Raw genomic sequence first — 21,534 nt, forward strand, 5'->3', positions numbered from 1 at the left:
CTGCTGCTTCCGGCACCTTATTGTCGTTCTCCTGTGAGTCTAGAATATCGAATCGGACGCAAAACTGATAGTTAATTGTAACGTTCAGGGCCTCCTAATGACGATGGAACACTCAAATTGCGTCTAGATTCACTACATCATCCTCCAGCCGACTTGTCTCCATGGGTCTGTTGCTGCCTCGGGCACCTTATGGTCGTTCTCCTGTGAGTCTAGATTATCGAATCGGACGCAAAACTGATAGTTAATTGTAACGTTCAGGGCCTAAAATTATGTCGATGGAACACTCAAATTGCGTCTAGATTCAATACATCGTCCTCCAGCCGACTTGTCTCCATGGGTCTGTTGCTGCCTCGGGCACCTTATGGTCGTCCTCCTGTGAGTCTAGATGATCGAATCGGGCGCAAAACTGATTGTTAATTGTAACGTTCACGGCCTCCCAATGTCGAGGGAACACTCAATTTGCGTCTAGATTCAATACATCGCCCTCCAGCCCGCTTGTCTCCATGGGTCTGTTGCTGCTTCGGGCACCTTATTGTCGTTCTCCTGTGAGTCTAGATTATCGAATCGGACGCAAAACTGATAGGTAATTGCAACGTTCAGGGCCTCCTAATCTCGATGGAACAGTCAAATTGCGTCGAGATTCAATACATGGTCCTCCAGCCGACTTGTCTCCATGTGTCTGTTGCTGCCTCGGTCACCTTATGGTCGTTCTCCTGTGAGTCGAGATTATCGAATCGGACGCAGAACTGATAGTTAATTGCAACGTTCAGAGCCTGCTAATGTCGATGGAACACTCAAATTTCGTCTAGATTCAATACATCGTCCTCCAGCCGACTTGTCTCCATGGGTCTGTTGCTGCTTCCGGCACCTTATTGTCGTTCTCCTGTGAGTCTAGATTATCGAATCGGACGCAAAACTGATAGTTAATTGTAACGTTCAGGGCCTCCTAATGTCGATGGAACACTCAGATTGCGTCCCGATTCAATACATCGTCCTCCAGCCGACTTGTCTCCATGGGTCTATTGCTGCCTGGGGCACCTTACGGTCGTTCTCCTGTGAGTCTAGATTACCGAATCGAACGCAAAACTGATAGTTAATTGTAACGTTCATGGCCTCCTAATGACGATGGAACACCCAAATTGCGTCCCGATTCAATGCATCGTCTTACAGCCGACTTGTCTCCATGGGTCTGTTGCTGCTTCGGGCACCTTCTTTTCGTTCTCTTGTGAGTCTAGATTTTCGAATCGAACGCAAAACTGATAGTTAATTGTAACGTTCAGGGCCTCCGAATGACGATGGAACACTCAAATTGCGTCCCGATTCAATACATCGTCCTCCAGCCGACTTGTCTCCATGGGTCTATTGCTGCCTCGGGCACCTTATGGTCGATCTCCTGTGAGTCTAGATTATCGAATGGGACGCAAAACTGATACTTAATTGTAACGTTCACGGCCTCCTAATGACGATCCAACACTAAAATTGCGCCCGATTCAATACACCGTCCTCCAGCAGACATGTCTCCATAGGTCAATTGCTGCCTCGTGCAGCTTGTGGTCGGTCTCCTGTGAGTCTAGATTTTCGAATCGGACGCAACACTGATAGTTAATTGTGACGTTCAGGGCCTCCTAATGACGATGGAACACTCAAATTGCGTCCCGATTCGATACATCGTCTTCCAGCCGACTTGTCTCCATGGGTCTATTGCTACCTCGGGCACCTTATGGTCGCTCTCCTGTGAGTCTAGATTATCGAATCGGACGCAAAACTGATAGTTAATTGTAATGTTCAGGGCCTCCTAATGACGATGGAACACTCAAATTGCATCCCGATTCAATACATCGTCCTCCAGCCGACGTGTCTACATGGGTATGCTGCTGCCTCGGGCACCTTATGGTCGTTCTATTGTGGGTCCAGATTTTCGAATCGGACGCAAAACAGATAGTTAATTGGAACGTTCTGGGCCTCCTAACGACGATGGAACACTCATATTGCGTCCCGATTCAATACATCGTCCTCCAGCCGACTTGTCTAAATGGGTCTATTGCTGCTCGGGCACCTTACGGTCGTTCTCCTGTGAATGTAGATTATCGAATCGGACGCAAAACTGATAGTTAATTGAAACGATCAGTGGCGCCTAATGACGATGGTACACTCAAATTGCGTCCCGATTCAATACGTCGTCCCTCCAGCCGACTTGTCTCCATGGGTCTATTGCTGCCTCGCGCACCTTCTTTTCGTTCTCTTGTGAGTCTAGATTTTCGAATCGAACGCAAAACTGATAGTTAATTGTAACGTTCAGGGCCTCCGAATGACGATGGAACACTCAAATTTCGTCCCGATTCAATACATCGTCCTCCAGCCGACTTGTCTCCATGGGTCTATTGCTGCCTCGGGCAGCTTGTGGTCGGTCTCCTGCGAGCCTAGATTTTCGAATCGGACGCAAAACTGATAGTTAATTGTAACGTTCAGTGCCTCCTAATGACGATGGAACACTTAAATTCCGTCCCGATTCAATACATCATCCTCCAGCTGACTTGTCTCCATGGGTCTATTGCTGCCTCGGGCACCTTATGGTCGTTCTCCTTTGAGTCTAGGTTATCGTATCGGACGCAAAACTGATAGTTAATTGTAACGTTCAGGCCCTCCTAGTGACCATGGAACAGTCAAATTGAGTCCCGATTCAATTCATCCTCCTCCAGCCGACTGGTCTCCATGGGTCTATTGCTGCCTTGGGCACCTTATGGGCGTTTTCCTGTGAGCCTAGATTATCGGACGCAAAACTCATACTTAATTGTAACGTTCACGGTCCCCTAATGACGATGGAACACTCAAATTGCGTCCCGATTCAATACATCGTCCTTAAGCCGACTTGTCTCCATGGGTCTATTGCTGCCTCGGGCACCTTATGGTCGCTCTACTGTGAGTCTAGATTATCGAATCGGACGCAAAACTGATAGTTAATTGTAACGTTCATGGCTTCCTAATGACGATGGAACACTCAAATTGCGTCCCGATTCAATACATCGTCCTCCAGCCGACGTGTCTCCATGGGTATATTGCTGCCTCGGGCACCTTATGGTCGTTCTCCTGTGAGTCCAGATTTTCGAATCGGACGCAAAACTGATAGTTAATTGTAACGTTCAGGGCCTCCTGATGTCGATGGAACACTCAAATTGCGTCTAGATTCAATACATCGTCCTCCAGCAGACTTGTCTCCATGGGTCTATTGCTGTCTCGGGCACCTTATGGTCGGTCTCCTGTGAGTCTAGATTTTCGAATCGGACGCAAAACTGATGGTTAATTGTAACGTTCAGGGCCTCCTAATGACGATGGAAAACTCAAATTGCGTCCCGATTCAATACATCGTCCTCCAGTCGATTTGTCTCCATGGGTCTGTTGCTGCTTCGGGCACCTTATGGTCGTTCTCCTGTGAGTCTAGATTATCGAATCGGACGCAAAACTGATAGTTAATTGTAACGTTCAGGGCCTCCTAATGTCGATGGAACACTCAAATTGTGTCTAGATTCAATACATCGTCCTCCAGCCGACTTGTCTCCATGGGTCTGTTGCTGCCTCGGGCACCTTATGGTCGTTCTCCTGTGAGTCTAGATTATCGAATCGGACGCAAAACTGATAGTTAATTGTAACGTTCACGGCCTCCTAATATCGATGGAACACTCAAATTGCGTCTAGATTCAATACATCGTCCTCCAGCCGATTTGTCTCCATGGGTCTGCTGCTGCTTCGGGCACCTTATGGTCGTTCTCCTGTGAGTCTAGATTATCGAATCGGACGCAAAACTGATAGTTAATTGCAACGCTCAGAGACTCCTAATGTTGATGGAACACTCAAATTGCGTCTAGATTCAATACATCGTCCTCCAGCCGACTTGTCTCCATGGGTCTGTTGCTGCTTCGGGCACCTTATTGTCGTTCTCCTGTGAGTCTAGATTATCGAATCAGACGCAAAACTGATAGTTAATTGTAACGTTCAGGGCCTCCTAATGTCGAGGGAACACTCAAATTGCGTCTGGATTCAATACATCGTCGTCCAGCCGACTTTACTCCATGGGTCTGTTGCTGCCTCGGGCACCTTATGGTCGTTCTCCTGTGAGTCTAGATGATCGAATCGGACGCAAAACTGATAGTTAATTGTAACGTTCACGGCCTCCTAATGTCGAAGGAACAGTTAAATTGCGTCCAGATTCAATACATCGTCCTCCAGCCGACTTGTCACCATGGGTCTATTGCTGCTTCGGGCACCTTATAGTCATTCTCCTGTGAGTCTAGATTATCGAATCGGACGCAATACTGATAGTTAATTGTAACGATCAGGGCCTCCTAATGTCGATGGAACACTCAAATTGCGTCCCGATTCAATACATCGTCCTCCAGCCGACTTGTCTCCATGGGTGTATTGCTGCCTGGGGCACCTTATGGTCGGTCTCCTTTGAGACTAGATTACCGAATCGAACGCAAAACTGATAGTTAATTGTAACGTTCAGGGCCTCCTAATGACGATGGAACACCCAAATATCGTCCCGATTCAATACATCGTCTTCCAGCCGACTTGTCTCCATGGGTCTATTGCTACATCGGGAACCTAATATTCGCTCTCCTGTGAGTCTAGATTATTGAATCGCACGCAAAACATATAGTTAATTGTAACGTTCACGGCCTCCTAATGTCGAGGGAACACTCAAATTGCGTCTAGATTCAATACCTCGTCCTACAGTACACTTGTCTCCATGGGTCTATTGCTGCCACGGGCACCTTATGTTCGTTCTCCTGTCAGGCTAGATTATCGAATCGGACGCAAAACTGATAGTTAATTGTAACGTTCTGGACCTCCTAATGTCGATGGAACACTCAAAATGCGTCCCGATTCAATACATCGTCCTCCAGCCGACTTGTCTCCATGGGTCTATTGCTGCCTCGGGCTCCTTATGGTCGTTCTCCTGTAAGTCTAGATTATCGAATCGGACGCAAAACTGATAGTTAATAGTAACGATCAGGGCCTCCAAATGTCGAGGGAACACTCAAATTGCGTCTAGATTCAATACATCGTCCTGCAGCCGACTTGTCTCTATGGGTCTGTTGCTGCTTCGGGCACCTTATTGTCGTTCTCCTGTGAGTCTAGATTATCGAATCGGACGCAAAACTGATAGTTAATTGTAACGTTCACGGCCTACTAATGACGATGGACCCTTCAAATTGCGTCCCGATTCAATACATCGTCCTCCAGCCGACTTATCTCCATGGGTCTATTGCTGCCTTGGGCACCTTATGGACGTTCTCCTGTGAGCCTAGATTATCGGACGCAAAACTCATACTTAATTGTAACGTTCACGGTCCCCTAATGACGATGGAACACTCAAATTGCGTCCCGATTCAATACATCGTCCTCCAGCCGACTTGTCTCCATGGGTCTATTGCTGCCTCGGGCACCTTATGGTCGTTCTCCTGTGAGTCTAGATTATCGAATCGGACGCAAAACTGATAGTTAATTGTAACGTTCACGGCCTCCTAATGACGATGGAACACTCAAATTGCGTCCCGATTCAATACATCGTCCTCCAGCCGACTTGTCTCCATGGATCTATATCTGCCTCGGGCACCTTATGGTCGTTCTCCTGTGAGTCTAGATTACCGAATCGAACGCAAAACTGATAGTTAATTGTAACGTTCAGGGTCTCCTAATGACGATGGAACACTCAAATTTCGTCCCGATTCAATACATCGTCCTCCAGCCGACGTGTCTCCATGGGTATATTGCTGCCTCGGGCACCATATGGTCGTTTTCCTGTGGGTCCAGATTTTCGAATCGGACGCAAAACTGATAGTTAATTGGAACGTTATGGGCCTCCGAACGACGATGGAACACTCAATTTGCGTCCCGATTCAATACATCGTCCTCCAGCCGACTTGTCTAAATGGGTCTATTGCTGCTCGGGCACCTTATGGTCGTTCTCCTGTGAATTTAGATTATCGAATCGGACGCAAAACTGATAGTTAATTGAAACGATCAGGGGCTCCTAATGACGATGGAACACTCAAATTGCGTCCCGATTCAATACATCGTCCTCCAGCCGACTTCACTCCATGGGTCTATTGCTGCCTCGGGCACCTTATGGTCGTTCTCCTGTGAGTCTATATTATCGAATCGGACGCAAAACTGATAGTTAATTGTAACGTTCACGGCCTCCTAATGACGATGGAACACTCAAATTGCGTCCCGATTCAATACATCGTCCTCCAGCCGAATTGTCTCCATGGGTCTATTGCTGCCTCGGGCAACTTATGGTCGTTCTCCTGTGAGTCTAGATTATTGAATCGGACGTCAAACTGATAGTTAATGTAACGTTCAGGGCCTCATAATGACGAAGGAACACTCGAATTGCGTCCCGATTCAATACATCGTCTTTCAGCCGACTTGTCTCCATGGGTCTATTGCTGCCTCGGGCACCTTATGGTCGCTCTCCTGTGAGTCTAGATTATCGAATCGGACGCAAAACTGATAGTTAATTGTAACGTTCATGGCCTCCCAATGACGATGGAACACTCAAATTGCGTCCCGATTCAATACATCGTCCTCCGGCCGACGTGTCTCCATGGGTATATTGCTGCCTCGGGCACCTTATGGTCGTTCTCCTGTGAGTCCAGATTTTCGAATCGGACGCAAAACTGATAGTTAATTGTTACGTTCAGAGCATCCTAATGACGATGGAACACTCAAATTGCGTCCCGATTCAATACATCGTCCTCCAGCCGACATGTCTCCATGGGTCTATTGCTGCCTCGGGCACCTTATGGTCAGTCTCCTTTGAGTCTAGAATTTCGAATCAGACGCAAAACTGATGGTTAATTGTAACGTTCAGGAACTCCTAATGACGGTGGAAAACTCAAATTGCGTTCCGATTCAATACATCGTCCTCCAGCCGACTTGTCTCCATGGGTCTGTTGCTGCTTCGGGCACCTTATGGTCGTTCTCCTGTGAGTCTAGATTATCGAATCGGACGCAAAACTGATAGTTAATTGTAACGTTCACGGCCTCCTAATGTCGATGGACCACTGAAATTGCGTCTAGATTCAATACATCGTCCTCCAGCCGACTTGTCTCCATGGGTCTGTTGCTGCCTCGGGCACCTTATGGTCGTTCTCCTGTGAGTCTAGATTATCGAATCGGACGCAAAAATGATAGTTAATTGTAACGTTCACGGCCTCCTAGTGTCGATGGAACACTCAAATTGCGTCTAGATTCAATTCATCGTCCTCCAGCCGACTTGTCTCCATGGGTCTGTTGCTGCCTCGGGCACCTTATGGTTGTTCTCCTGTGAGTCTAGATCATCGAATCGGACGCAAAACTGATAGTTAATTGTAACGTTCAGGGCCTCGTAATGTCGAGGGAACACTCAAATTGCGTCTAGATTCAATACATCGTCCTCCAGCCGACTTGTCTCCATGGGTCTGTTGGTGCTTCGGGCACCTTATGGTCGTTCTCCTGTGAGTCTAGATTATCGAATCGGACGCAAAACTGATAGTTAATTGTAACGATCAAGGCCTCCTAATGTCGATGGAACACTCAAATTGCGTCTAGATTCAATACATCGTCCTCCAGCCGACTTGTCTCCATAGGTCTATTGCTGCCTCGGGCACTTTATGGTAGTTTTCCTGTGAGTCTAGATTATCGAATCGGACGTAAGACTGATAGTTAATTGTAACGTTCAGGGCCTCCTAATGACGATGGAACACTCAAATTGCGTACCGATTCAATACATCGTCTTCCAGCCGACGTGTCTCCATGGGTATATTGCTGCCTCGGGCAGCTTATGGTCGTTCTCCTGTGGGTCCAGATTTTCGAATCGGACGCAAAACTGATAGTTAATTGGAAAGTTCTGGGCCTCCTAACGACGATGGAACACTCAACTTGCGTCCCGATTCAATACATCGTCCTCCAGCCGACTTGTCTAAATGGGTCTATTGCTGCTCGGGCACCTTATGGTCGTTCTCCTGTGAATTTAGATTATCGAATCGGACGCAAAACTGATAGTTAATGGAAACGATCAGGGGCTCCTAATGACGATGGAACACTCAAATTGCGTCCCGATTCAATACATCGTCCCTCCAGCCGATTTGTCTCCATGGGTCTATTGCTGCCTCGGGCACCTTCTTTTCGTTCTCTTGTGAGTCTAGATTTTCGAATCGAACGCAAAACTCATAGTTAATTGTAACGTTCAGGGCCTCCGAATGGCGATGGAACACTCAACTTGCGTCTAGATTCAATACATCGTCCTCCAGACGACATGTCTCCATTGGTCTATTGCTGCCTCGGGCAGCTTGTGGTCGGTCTCCTGTGAGTCTAGATTTTCGAATCGGACGCAAAACTGATAGTTAATTGTAACGTTCAGGGCCTCCTAATGTCGGACGCCAAACTGATAGTTAATTGGAACGTTCTAGACCTCCTAACGACGATGGAACACTCAAATTGCGTCCCGATTCAATACATCGTCCTCCAGCCGACTTGTCTAAATGGGTCTATTGCTGCTCGGGCACCTTATGGTCGTTCTCCTGTGAATTTAGATTATCGAATAGGACGCAAAACTGATAGTTAATTGAAACGATCACGGGCTCCTAATGACAATGGAACACTCAAATTGCGTCCCGATTCAATACATCGTCCCTCCAGCCGACTTGTCTCCATGGGTCTATTGCTGCCTCGGGCACCTTCTTTTCGTTCTCTTGTGAGTCTAGATTTTCGAATCGAACGCAAAACTGATAGTTAACTGTAACGTACAGGACCTCCGAATGACGATGGAACACTCAAATTGCGTCCCGATTCAATACATCGTCCTCCAGCCGACATGCCTCCATGGGTCTATTGCTGCCTCGGGCAGCTTGTGGTCGGTCTCCTGTGTGTCTAGATTCTCAAATCGGACGCAAAACTGATAGTTAATTGTAACGTTCAGGGCCTCCTAATGACAATGGAACACTTAAATTGCGTCCCGATTCAATACATCATCCTCCAGCGGACTTGTCTCCATGAGTCTATTGCTGGCTCGGGCACCTTATGGTCGTTCTCCTGTGAGTCTAGATTATCGAATCGGACGCAAAACTGATAGTTAATTGTAACGTTAAGGGCCTCCTAGTGACCATGGACCACTCAAATTGCGTCCCGATTCAATACATCGTCCTCTATTCGACTGGTCTCCATTGGTCAATTGCTGCCTTGGGCACCTTATGGTCGGTCTCCTGTGAGCCTAGATTATCGGACGCAAAACTCATACTTAATTGTAACGTTCACGGTCCCCTAATGACAATGGAACACTAAAATTGCGTCCCGATTCAATACATCGTCCTCCAGCCGACATGTCTCCATGTGTCTATTGCTGCCTCGGGCAGCTTGTGGTCGGTCTCCTGTGGGTCTTGATTTTCAAATCGGACGCAAAACTGATAGTTAATTGTAACGTTCAGGGCCTCCTAATGACAATGGACCCTTAAATTGCGTTCCGATTCAAAACATCGTCCTCCAGCCGACGTGTCTCCATGGGTATATTACTGCCTCGGGCACCTTATGTTCGTTCTCCTGTGAGTCCAGATTTTCGAATCGGACGCAAAACTGATAGTTAATTGTTACGTTCAGGGCATCCTAATGACGATTGAACTCTCAAATTACGTCCTGATTCAATACATCGTCCTCCAGCCGACTTGTCTCCATGGGTCTGTTGCTGCTTCGGGCACCTTATAGTCGGTCTCTTTTGAGTCTAGATTTTCGAATCGGACGCAAAACTGATGGTTAATTGTAACGTTCAGGGCCTCCTAATGACGATGGAAAACTCAAATTGCGTCCCGATTCAATACATCGTCCAACAGCCGACTTGTCTCCATGGGTCTATGCTGCCTCGGGCACCTTATGGTCGTTCTCCTGTGAGTCTAGATTATCGAATCGGACGCAAAACTGATAGTTAATTGTAACGTTCACGGCCTCCTAATGTCGATGGAACACTCAACTTGCGTCCCGATTCAATACATCGTCCAACAGCCGACTTGTCTCCATGGGTCTATGTTGCCTCGGGCACCTTATGGTCGTTCTCCTGTGACTCTAGTGTATCGAATCGGACGCAAAACTGATAGTTAATTGTAACGTTCAGGGCCTCGTAATGTCGAGGGAACACTCAAATTGCGTCTAGATTGAATACATCGTCCTCCAGCCGACTTGTCTCCATGGGTCTGTTGCAGCTTCGGGCACCTTATGGTCGTTCTCCTGTGAGTCTAGAGTATCGAATCGGACGCAAAACTGATAGTTAATTGTAACGTTCAGGGCCTCCTAATGTCGAGGGAACACTCAAATTGCGTCTAGATTCAATACATCGTCCTCCAGCCGACTTGTCTCCATGGGTCTGTTGCTGCTTCGGGCACCTTATGGTCGTTCTCCTGTGAGTCTAGATTATCGAATCGGACGCAAAACTGATAGTTAATTGTAACGTTCACGGCCTCCTAGTGTCGATGGAACACTCAAATTGCGTCTAGATTCAATTCATCGTCCTCCAGCCGACTTGTCTCCATGGGTCTGTTGCTGCCTCGGGCACCTTATGGTCGTTCTCCTGTGAGTCTAGATCATCGAATCGGACGCAAAACTGATAGTTAATTGTAACGTTCAGGGCCTCGTAATGTCGAGGGAACACTCAAATTGCGTCTAGATTCAATACATCGTCCTCCAGCCGACTTGTCTCCATGGGTCTGTTGCTGCTTCGGGCACCTTATGGTCGTTCTCCTGTGAGTCTAGATTATCGAATCGGACGCAAAACTGATAGTTAATTGTAACGATCAAGGCCTCCTAATGTCGATGGAACACTCAAATTGCGTCTAGATTCAATACATCGTCCTCCAGCCGACTTGTCTCCATAGGTCTATTGCTGCCTCGGGCACTTTATGGTAGTTTTCCTGTGAGTCTAGATTATCGAATCGGACGTAAGACTGATAGTTAATTGTAACGTTCAGGGCCTCCTAATGACGATGGGACACTCAAATTGCGTACCGATTCAATACATCGTCTTCCAGCCGACGTGTCTCCATGGGTATATTGCTGCCTCGGGCAGCTTATGGTCGTTCTCCTGTGGGTCCAGATTTTCGAATCGGACGCAAGACTGATAGTTAATTGGAAAGTTCTGGGCCTCCTAACGACGATGGAACACTCAACTTGCGTCCCGATTCAATACATCGTCCTCCAGCCGACTTGTCTAAATGGGTCTATTGCTGCCTCGGGCACCTTATGGTCGTTCTCCTGTGAATTTAGATTATCGAATCGGACGCAAAACTGATAGTTAATGGAAACGATCAGGGGCTCCTAATGACGATGGAACACTCAAATTGCGTCCCGATTCAATACATCGTCCCTCCAGCCGATTTGTCTCCATGGGTCTATTGCTGCCTCGGGCACCTTCTTTTCGTTCTCTTGTGAGTCTAGATTTTCGAATCGAACGCAAAACTCATAGTTAATTGTAACGTTCAGGGCCTCCGAATGGCGATGGAACACTCAACTTGCGTCTAGATTCAATACATCGTCCTCCAGACGACATGTCTCCATTGGTCTATTGCTGCCTCGGGCAGCTTGTGGTCGGTCTCCTGTGAGTCTAGATTTTCGAATCGGACGCAAAACTGATAGTTAATTGTAACGTTCAGGGCCTCCTAATGTCGGACGCCAAACTGATAGTTAATTGGAACGTTCTAGACCTCCTAACGACGATGGAACACTCAAATTGCGTCCCGATTCAATACATCGTCCTCCAGCCGACTTGTCTAAATGGGTCTATTGCTGCTCGGGCACCTTATGGTCGTTCTCCTGTGAATTTAGATTATCGAATAGGACGCAAAACTGATAGTTAATTGAAACGATCACGGGCTCCTAATGACAATGGAACACTCAAATTGCGTCCCGATTCAATACATCGTCCCTCCAGCCGACTTGTCTCCATGGGTCTATTGCTGCCTCGGGCACCTCCTTTTCGTTCTCTTGTGAGTCTAGATTTTCGAATCGAACGCAAAACTGATAGTTAACTGTAACGTACAGGACCTCCGAATGACGATGGAACACTCAAATTGCGTCCCGATTCAATACATCGTCCTCCAGCCGACATGCCTCCATGGGTCTATTGCTGCCTCGGGCAGCTTGTGGTCGGTCTCCTGTGTGTCTAGATTCTCAAATCGGACGCAAAACTGATAGTTAATTGTAACGTTCAGGGCCTCCTAATGACAATGGAACACTTAAATTGCGTCCCGATTCAATACATCATCCTCCAGCGGACTTGTCTCCATGAGTCTATTGCTGGCTCGGGCACCTTATGGTCGTTCTCCTGTGAGTCTAGATTATCGAATCGGACGCAAAACTGATAGTTAATTGTAACGTTAAGGGCCTCCTAGTGACCATGGACCACTCAAATTGCGTCCCGATTCAATACATCGTCCTCTATTCGACTGGTCTCCATTGGTCAATTGCTGCCTTGGGCACCTTATGGTCGGTCTCCTGTGAGCCTAGATTATCGGACGCAAAACTCATACTTAATTGTAACGTTCACGGTCCCCTAATGACAATGGAACACTCAAATTGCGTCCCGATTCAATACATCGTCCTCCAGCCGACATGTCTCCATGTGTCTATTGCTGCCTCGGGCAGCTTGTGGTCGGTCTCCTGTGGGTCTTGATTTTCAAATCGGACGCAAAACTGATAGTTAATTGTAACGTTCAGGGCTTCCTAATGACAATGGACCCTTAAATTGCGTCCCGATTCAATACATCGTCCTCCAGCCGACGTGTCTCCATGGGTATATTACTGCCTCGGGCACCTTATGTTCGTTCTCCTGTGAGTCCAGATTTTCGAATCGGACGCAAAACTGATAGTTAATTGTTACGTTCAGGGCATCCTAATGACGATTGAACTCTCAAATTGCGTCCTGATTCAATACATCGTCCTCCAGCCGACTTGTCTCCATGGGTCTGTTGCTGCTTCGGGCACCTTATAGTCGGTCTCCTTTGAGTCTAGATTTTCGAATCGGACGCAAAACTGATGGTTAATTGTAACGTTCAGGGCCTCCTAATGACGATGGAAAACTCAAATTGCGTCCCGATTCAATACATCGTCCAACAGCCGACTTGTCTCCATGGGTCTATGCTGCCTCGGGCACCTTATGGTCGTTCTCCTGTGAGTCTAGATTATCGAATCGGACGCAAAACTGATAGTTAATTGTAACGTTCACGGCCTCCTAATGTCGATGGAACACTCAACTTGCGTCCCGATTCAATACATCGTCCAACAGCCGACTTGTCTCCATGGGTCTATGCTGCCTCGGGCACCTTATGGTCGTTCTCCTGTGACTCTAGTGTATCGAATCGGACGCAAAACTGATAGTTAATTGTAACGTTCAGGGCCTCGTAATGTCGAGGGAACACTCAAATTGCGTCTAGATTGAATACATCGTCCTCCAGCCGACTTGTCTCCATGGGTCTGTTGCAGCTTCGGGCACCTTATGGTCGTTCTCCTGTGAGTCTAGAGTATCGAATCGGACGCAAAACTGATAGTTAATTGTAACGTTCAGGGCCTCCTAATGTCGAGGGAACACTCAAATTGCGTCTAGATTCAATACATCGTCCTCCAGCCGACTTGTCTCCATGGGTCTGTTGCTGCTTCGGGCACCTTATGGTCGTTCTCCTGTGAGTCTAGATTATCGAATCGGACGCAAAACTGATAGTTAATTGTAACGTTCACGGCCTCCTAATGTCGAGGGAACACTCAAATTGCGTCTAGATTCAATTCATCTTCCTCCAGCCGACTTGTCTCCATGGGTCTATTGCTGCCTCGGGCACCTTATGGTCGTTCTCCTGTGAGTCTAGATCATCGAATCGGACGCAAAACTGATAGTTAATTGTAACGTTCAGGGCCTCGTAATGTCGAGGGAACACTCAAATTGCGTCTAGATTCAATACATCGTCCTCCAGCCGACTTGTCTCCATGGGTCTGTTGCTGCTTCGGGCACCTTATGGTCGTTCTCCTGTGAGTCTAGATTATCGAATCGGACGCAAAACTGATAGTTAATTGTAACGATCAAGCCCTCCTAATGTCGATGGAACACTCAAATTGCGTCTAGATTCAATACATCGTCCTCCAGCCGACTTGTCTCCATGGGCCTATTGCTGCCTCGGGCACCTTATGGTAGTTCTCCTGTGAATCTAGATTATCGAATCGGACGTATGGCTGATAGTTAATTGTAACGTTCAGGGCCTCCTAATGACGATGGAACACTCAAATTGCGTACCGATTCAATACATCGTCTTCCAGACGACGTGTCTCCATGGGTATATTGCTGCCTCGGGCAGCTTATTGTCGTTCTCCTGTGGGTCCAGATTTTCGAATCGGACGCAAAACTGATAGTTAATTGGAAATTTCTGGGCCTCCTAACGACGATGGAACACTCAACTTGCGTCCCGATTCAATACATCGTCCTCCAGCCGACTTGTCTAAATGGGTCTATTGCTGCTCGGGCACCTTATGGTCGTTCTCCTGTGAATTTAGATTATCGAATCGGACGCAAAACTGATAGTTAATGGAAACGATCAGGGGCTCCTAATGACGATGGAACACTCAAATTGCGTCCCGATTCAATACATCGTCCCTCCAGCCGACTTGTCTCCATGGGTCTATTGCTGCCTCGGGCACCTTCTTTTCGTTCTCTTGTGAGTCTACATTTTCGAATCGAACGCAAAACTGATAGTTAATTGTAACGTTCAGCGCCTCATAATGACGATGGAACACTCAAATTGCGTCTAGATTCAATACATCGTCCTCCAGACGACATGTCTCCATTGGTCTATTGCTGCCTCGGGCAGCTTGTGGTCGGTCTCCTGTGAGTCTAGATTTTCGAATCGGACGCAAAACTGATAGTTAATTGTAACGTTCAGGGCCTCCTAATGTCGGACGCCAAACTGATAGTTAATTGGAACGTTCTAGACCTCCTAACGACGATGGAACACTCAAATTGCGTCCCGATGCAATACATCGTCCTCCAGCCGACTTGTCTAAATGGGTCTATTGCTGCTTGGGCACCTTATGGTCGTTCTCCTGTGAATTTAGATTATCGAATCGGACGCAAAACTGATAGTTAATTGAAACGATCAGGGGCTCCTAATGACAATGGAACACTCAAATTGCGTCCCGATTCAATACATCGTCCCTCCAGCCGACTTGTCTCCATGGGTCTATTGCTGATTCGGGCACCTTCTTTTCGTTCTCTTGTGAGTCTAGATTTTCGAATCGAACGCAAAACTGATAGTTAACTGTAACGTACAGGACCTCCGAATGACGATGGAACACTCAAATTGCGTCCCGATTCAATACATCGTCCTCCAGCCGATTTGTCTCCATGGGTCCATTGCTGCCTCGGGCACCTTATGGTCGTTCTCCTGTGAGTGTAGATTATAGAGTGGGACGCAAAACTGATACTTAATTGTAACGTTCAGGGGCTCCTAATGACGATGGAACACTAAAATTGCGTCCCGATTCAATACATCGTCCTCCAGCCGACTGGCCTTCATGGGTCTATTGCTGCCTCGGGCAGCTTGTGGTCGGTCTCCTGTGTGTCTAGATTTTCAAATCGGACGCAAAACTGATAGTTAATTGTAACGTTCAGGGCCTCCTAATGACAATGGAACACTTAAATTGCGTCCCGATTCAATACATCATCCTCCAGCTGACTTGTCTCCATGGGTCTATTGCTGACTCGGGCACCTTATGGTCGTTCTCCTGTGAGTCTAGATTATCGAATCAGACGCAAAACTGATAGTTAATTGTAACGTTCAGGGCCTCCTAGTGACCATGGACCACTCAAATTGCGTCCCGATTCAATACATCGTCCTCTATTCGACTGGTCTCCATTGGTCAATTGCTGCCTTGGGCACCTTATGGTCGTTCTCCTGTGAGCCTAGATTATCGGACGCAAAACTCATACTTAATTGTAACGTTCACGGTCCTCTAATGACAATGGAACACTAAAATTGCGTCCCGATTCAATACATCGTCCTCCAGCCGACATGTCTCCATGGGTCTATTGCTGCCTCGGGCAGCTTGTGGTCGGTCTCCTGTGGGTCTTGATTTTCAAATCGGACGCAAAACTGATAGTTAATTGTAACGTTCAGGGCCTCCTAATGACAATGGAACCCTTAAATTGCGTCCCGATTCAATACATCGTCCTCCAGCCGACGTGTCTCCATGGGTATATTACTGCCTCGGGCACCTTATGTTCGTTCTCCTGTGAGTCCAGATTTTCGAATCGGACGCAAAACTGATAGTTAATTGTTACGTTCAGGGCATCCTAATGACGATGGAAAACTCAAATTGCGTCCCGATTCAATACATCGTCCAACAGCCGACTTGTCTCCATGGGTCTATGCTGCCTCGGGCACCTTATGGTCGTTCTCCTGTGAGTCTAGATTATCGAATCGGACGCAAAACTGATAGTTAATTGTAACGTTCAGGGCCTCCTAACGTCGATGGAACACTCAAATTGCGTCCCGATTCAATACATCGTCCTGCAGCCGACTTGTCTCCATGGGTCTATTGCTGCCTCGGGCACCGTATGGTCGTTCTCATGTGAGTCTAGATTATCGAATCGGACGAAAAACTGATAGTTAATTGTAACGTTCAGGGCCTCCTAATGACGATGGAACACTCAAATTATGTCCCGATTCAATACATCGTCTTCCAGCCGACTTGTCTCCATGGGTCTATTGCTACCTCGGGCTACTTATGGTCGCTATCCTGTGAGTCTAGATTATCGAATCGGACGCAAAACTGATAGTTAATTGTAACGTTCAGGGCCTCCTAGTGACGATGGAACACTCAAGTTGCGTCCCGATTCAATACATCGTCCTCCAGCCGACGTGTCTCCATGGGTATATTGCTGCCTCGGGCACCTTATGGTCGTTCTCCTGTGGGTCCAGATTTTCGAATCGGACGCAAAACTGATAGTTAATTGGAACGTTCTGGGCCTCCTAACGACGATGGATTACGCAAATTGCGTCCCGATTCAATACATCGTCCTTCAGCCGACTTGTCTAAATGGGTCTATTGCTGCTCGGGCACATTATGGTCGTTCTCCTGTGAATTTAGATTATCGAATCGGACGCAAAACTGATAGTTAATTAAAACGATCAGGGGCTCCTAATGACGATGGAACACTCAAATTGCGTCCCGATTCAATACATCGTCCTCCAGCCGACATGTCTCCATGGGTCTATTGCTGCCTCGAGCAGCTTGTGGTCGGTCTCCTGTGAGGCTAGTTTCTCAAATCGGACGCAAAACTGATAGTTAATTGTAACGTTCAGGCCCTCCTAATGACAATGGAACACTTAAATTGCGTCCTGATTCAATACATCGTCCTCCATTCGACTGGTCTCCATGGGTCTATTGCTGCCTTGGGCACCTTATGGTCGTTCTCATGTGAGCCTAGATTATAGGACGCAAAACTCAGACTTAATTGTAACGTTCACGGTCCCCTAATGACAATGGAACACTAAAATTGCGTCCCGATTCAATACATCGTCCTCCAGCCGACATGTCTCCATGGGTCTATTGCTGCCTCGGGCAGCTTATGGTCGGTGTCCTGTGAGCCTAGATTTTCAAATCGGACGCAAAACTGATAGTTAATTGTAACGTTCAGGGCCTCCTAATGACAATGGAATCTTTAAATTGCGTCCCGATTCAATAAATCGTCCTCCAGCCGACGTGTCTCCATGGGTATATTGCTGCATCGGGCACCTTATGGTCGGTCTCCTGTGAGTCTAGATTTTCGAATCGGACGCAAAACTGATGGTTAATTGTAACGTTCAGGGCCTCCTAATGACGATGGAAAACTCAAATTGCGTCCCGATTCAATACATCGTCTTCCAGCTGACTTGTCTCCATGGGTGTATTGCTGCCTCGAGCACCCTAATGGTCGTTCTCTGTGAGTCTAGATTTTCGAATCGAACGCAAAACTGATAGTTAATTGTAAGGTTCACGGTCTCCTAATGACGATGGAACACTCAAATTGCGTCCCGATACAATACATCGTCCTCCGGCCGACGTGTCTCCATGAGTCTACTGCTGCCTCGGCAGCTTATGGTCGTTCTCCTGTGCGTCTAGATTATCGAATCGGACGCCAAACTGATAGTTAATTGAAACGATCAGGGGCTCCTAATGACGATGGAACACTCAAATGGCGTCCCGATTCAATACATCGTCCTCCAGCCGACTTGTCTCCATGAGTCTATTGCTGCTCGAGCACCTTATGGTCATTCTCCTGTGAGTCTAGATTATCGAATCGGACGCCAAACTTTTAGTTAATTGAAACGATCAGGGGCTCCTAATGACGATGGAACACCCAAATTGCGTCCCGATTCAATACATCGTCCTCCAGCCGAATTGTCTCCATGGGTCTATTGCTGCTGGGGCATCTTATGGTCGTCCTCCTGTGAGTCTAGATTATCGAATCGTACGCAAAACTGATAGTTAATTGCAACGTTCACGGCCTCCTAATGACGATCGAACACTCAAATGGCGTCCCGATTCAATAAATCTTCCTCCAGCCGACTTGTCTCCATGGGTCTATTGCTGCCTCGGGCACCTTATGGTCGTTCCCCTGTGAGTCTAGATTATCGAATCGGACGCCAAACTGATAGTTAATTGTAACGTTCAGGGCCTCCTAATGACGATGGAACACTCAAATTGCTTCCCGATTCAATACATCGTCTTCCAGCCGACTTGTCTCCATGGGTCTATTGCTGCTGGGGCATCTTATGGTCGATTTCCTGTGAGTCTAGATTATCGAATAGTACGCAAAACTGATAGTTAATTGCAACTTTCACGGCCTCCTAATGACGATCGAACACTCAAATGGCGTATCGATTCAATACATCGTCTTCCAGCCGACTTGTCTCCATGGGTGTACTGCTGCCTCGGGCACCGTATGGTCGCTCTCCTGTGAGTCTAGATTATCGAATCGTACCCAAAACTGATAGTTAATTGCAACGTTCAGGGCCTCCTAATGACGATGGAACTCTCAAATTGCGTCCCGATTCAATACATCGTCTTCCAGCCGACTTGTCTCCATGGGTCTATTGCTGCCTCGGGCACCTTATGGTCGCTCTCCTGCGAGTCTAGATTATCGAATCGTACGCAAAACTGATAGTTAATTGCAACATTCACGGCCTCCTAATGACGATCGAACACTCAATTGGCGTCCCGATTCAATACATCGTCCTCCAGCCGACTTGTCTCCATGGGTCTACAGCTGCCTCGGGCACCTTATGGTCGTTCTCCTGTGAGACTAGATTATCGAATCTGACGCCAAACTGATAGTTAATTGTAACGTTCAGGGCCTCCTAATGACGATGGAACATTCAAATTGCGTCCCGATTCAATACATCGTCTTCCAGTCGACTTGACTCCATGGGTCTATTGCTGCTGGGGCATCTTATGGTCGTTCTCCTGTGAGTCTAGATTATCGAATCGTACGCAAAACTGATAGATAATTGCAACGTTCAGGGCCTCCTAATGACGATGGAACACTCAAATTGCGTCCCGATTCAATACATCGTCTTCGAGCAGACTTGTCTCCATGGGTCTATTGCTGCCTCGGGCACCTTATGGTCGCTCACCTGTAAGTCTAGTTTATCGAATCGTACGCAAAACTGATAGTTAATTGCAACGTTCTGGGCCTCCTAATGACGATGGAACACTCAAATTGCGTCCCGATTCAATACATCGTCTTCGAGCTGACTTATCTCCATGGGTCTATTGCTGCCTCGGGCACCTTATGGTCGTTCTCCTGTGAGTCTAGATTATCGAATCGGACGCCAAACTGATAGTTAATTGTAACGTTCAGGGCCACCTAATGACGATGGAACACTCAAATTGCGTCCCGATTCAATACATCGTCTTCCAGCCGACTTGTCTCCATCGGTGTGCTGCTGCCTCGGGCACCTTATGGTCGCTCTCCTGTGAGTCTAGATTATCGAATCGTACGCAAAACTGATAGTTAATTGCAACGTTCAGGGCCTCCTAATGACGATGGAACACTCAAATTGCGTCCCGATTCAATACATCGTCTTCCAGCCGACTTATCTCCATGGGTCTATTGCTGCCTCAAGCACCTATTGGTCGTTCCCCTGTGAGTCTAGATTATCGAATCGGACGCCAAACTGATAGTTAATTGTAACGTTCAGGGCCTCCTAATGACGATATAACACTCAAATTGCGTCCCGATTCAATACATCGTCATCGAGCTGACTTATCTCCATGGGTCTATTGCTGCCTCGGGCACCTTATGGTCGTTCTCCTGTGAGTCTAGATTATCGAATCGGACGCCAAACTGATAGTTAATTGTAACGTTCAGGGCCTCCTAATGACGATGGAACACTCAAATTGCGTCCCGATTCAATACATCGTCTTCCAGCCGACTTGTCTCCATGGGTCTATTGCTGCCTCGGGCACCTTATGGTCGCTCTCCTGTAAGTCAAGATTATCGAATCGTACGCAAAACTGATAGTTAATTGCAACGTTCTGGGCCTCCTAATGACGATGGAACACTCAAATTGCGTCCCGATTCAATACATCGTCTTCCAGCCGACTTGTCTCCATGGGTGTACTGCTGCCTCGGGCACCTTATGGTCGCTCTCCTGTGAGTCTAGATTATCGAATCGTACGCAAAACTGATAGTTAATTGCAACGTTCAGGGCCTCCTAATGACGATGGAACACTCAAATTGCGTCCCGATTCAATACATCGTCTTCCAGCCGACTTGTCTCATGGGTCTATTGCTGCCTCGGGCACCTTATGGTCGCTCTCCTGTGAGTCTAGATTATCGAATCGTACGCAAAACTGATAGTTAATTGCAACGTTCTGGGCCTCCTAATGACGATGGAACACTTAAATTGCGTCCCGATTCAATACATCGTAATCCAGCCGAATTGTCTCCATGGGTCTATTGCTGCTGGGGAATCTTATGGTCGTTCTATTGTGAGTCTAGATTATCGAATCGTACGCAAAACTGATAGTTAATTGAACGTTCTGGGCCTCCTAATGACGATGGAACACTCAAATTGCGTCCCGATTCAATACATCGTCCTCCAGCCGACTTGTCTAAATGGGTCTATTGCTGCTCGGGCACATTATGGTCGTTCTCCTGTGAATTTAGATTATCGAATCGGACGCAAAACTGATACTTAATTAAAACGATCAGGGGCTCCTAATGACGATGGAACACTCAAATTGCGTCCCGATTCAATACATCGTCCCTCCAGCCGACTTGTCTCCATGGGTCTATTGCTGCCTCGGGCACCTTCTTTTCGTTCTCTTGTGAGTCTAGATTTTCGAATCGAACGCAAAACTCATAGTTAACTGCTACGTACATGACCTCCGAATGACGATGGAACACTCAAATTGCGTCCCGATTCAATACATCGTCCTCCAGCCGACATGTCTCCATGGGTCTATTGCTGCCTCGAGCAG

This window comes from Schistocerca cancellata, chromosome 2, assembly GCF_023864275.1.
Source record: "Schistocerca cancellata isolate TAMUIC-IGC-003103 chromosome 2, iqSchCanc2.1, whole genome shotgun sequence".
In the NCBI taxonomy this organism is placed as follows: domain Eukaryota; kingdom Metazoa; phylum Arthropoda; class Insecta; order Orthoptera; family Acrididae; genus Schistocerca; species Schistocerca cancellata.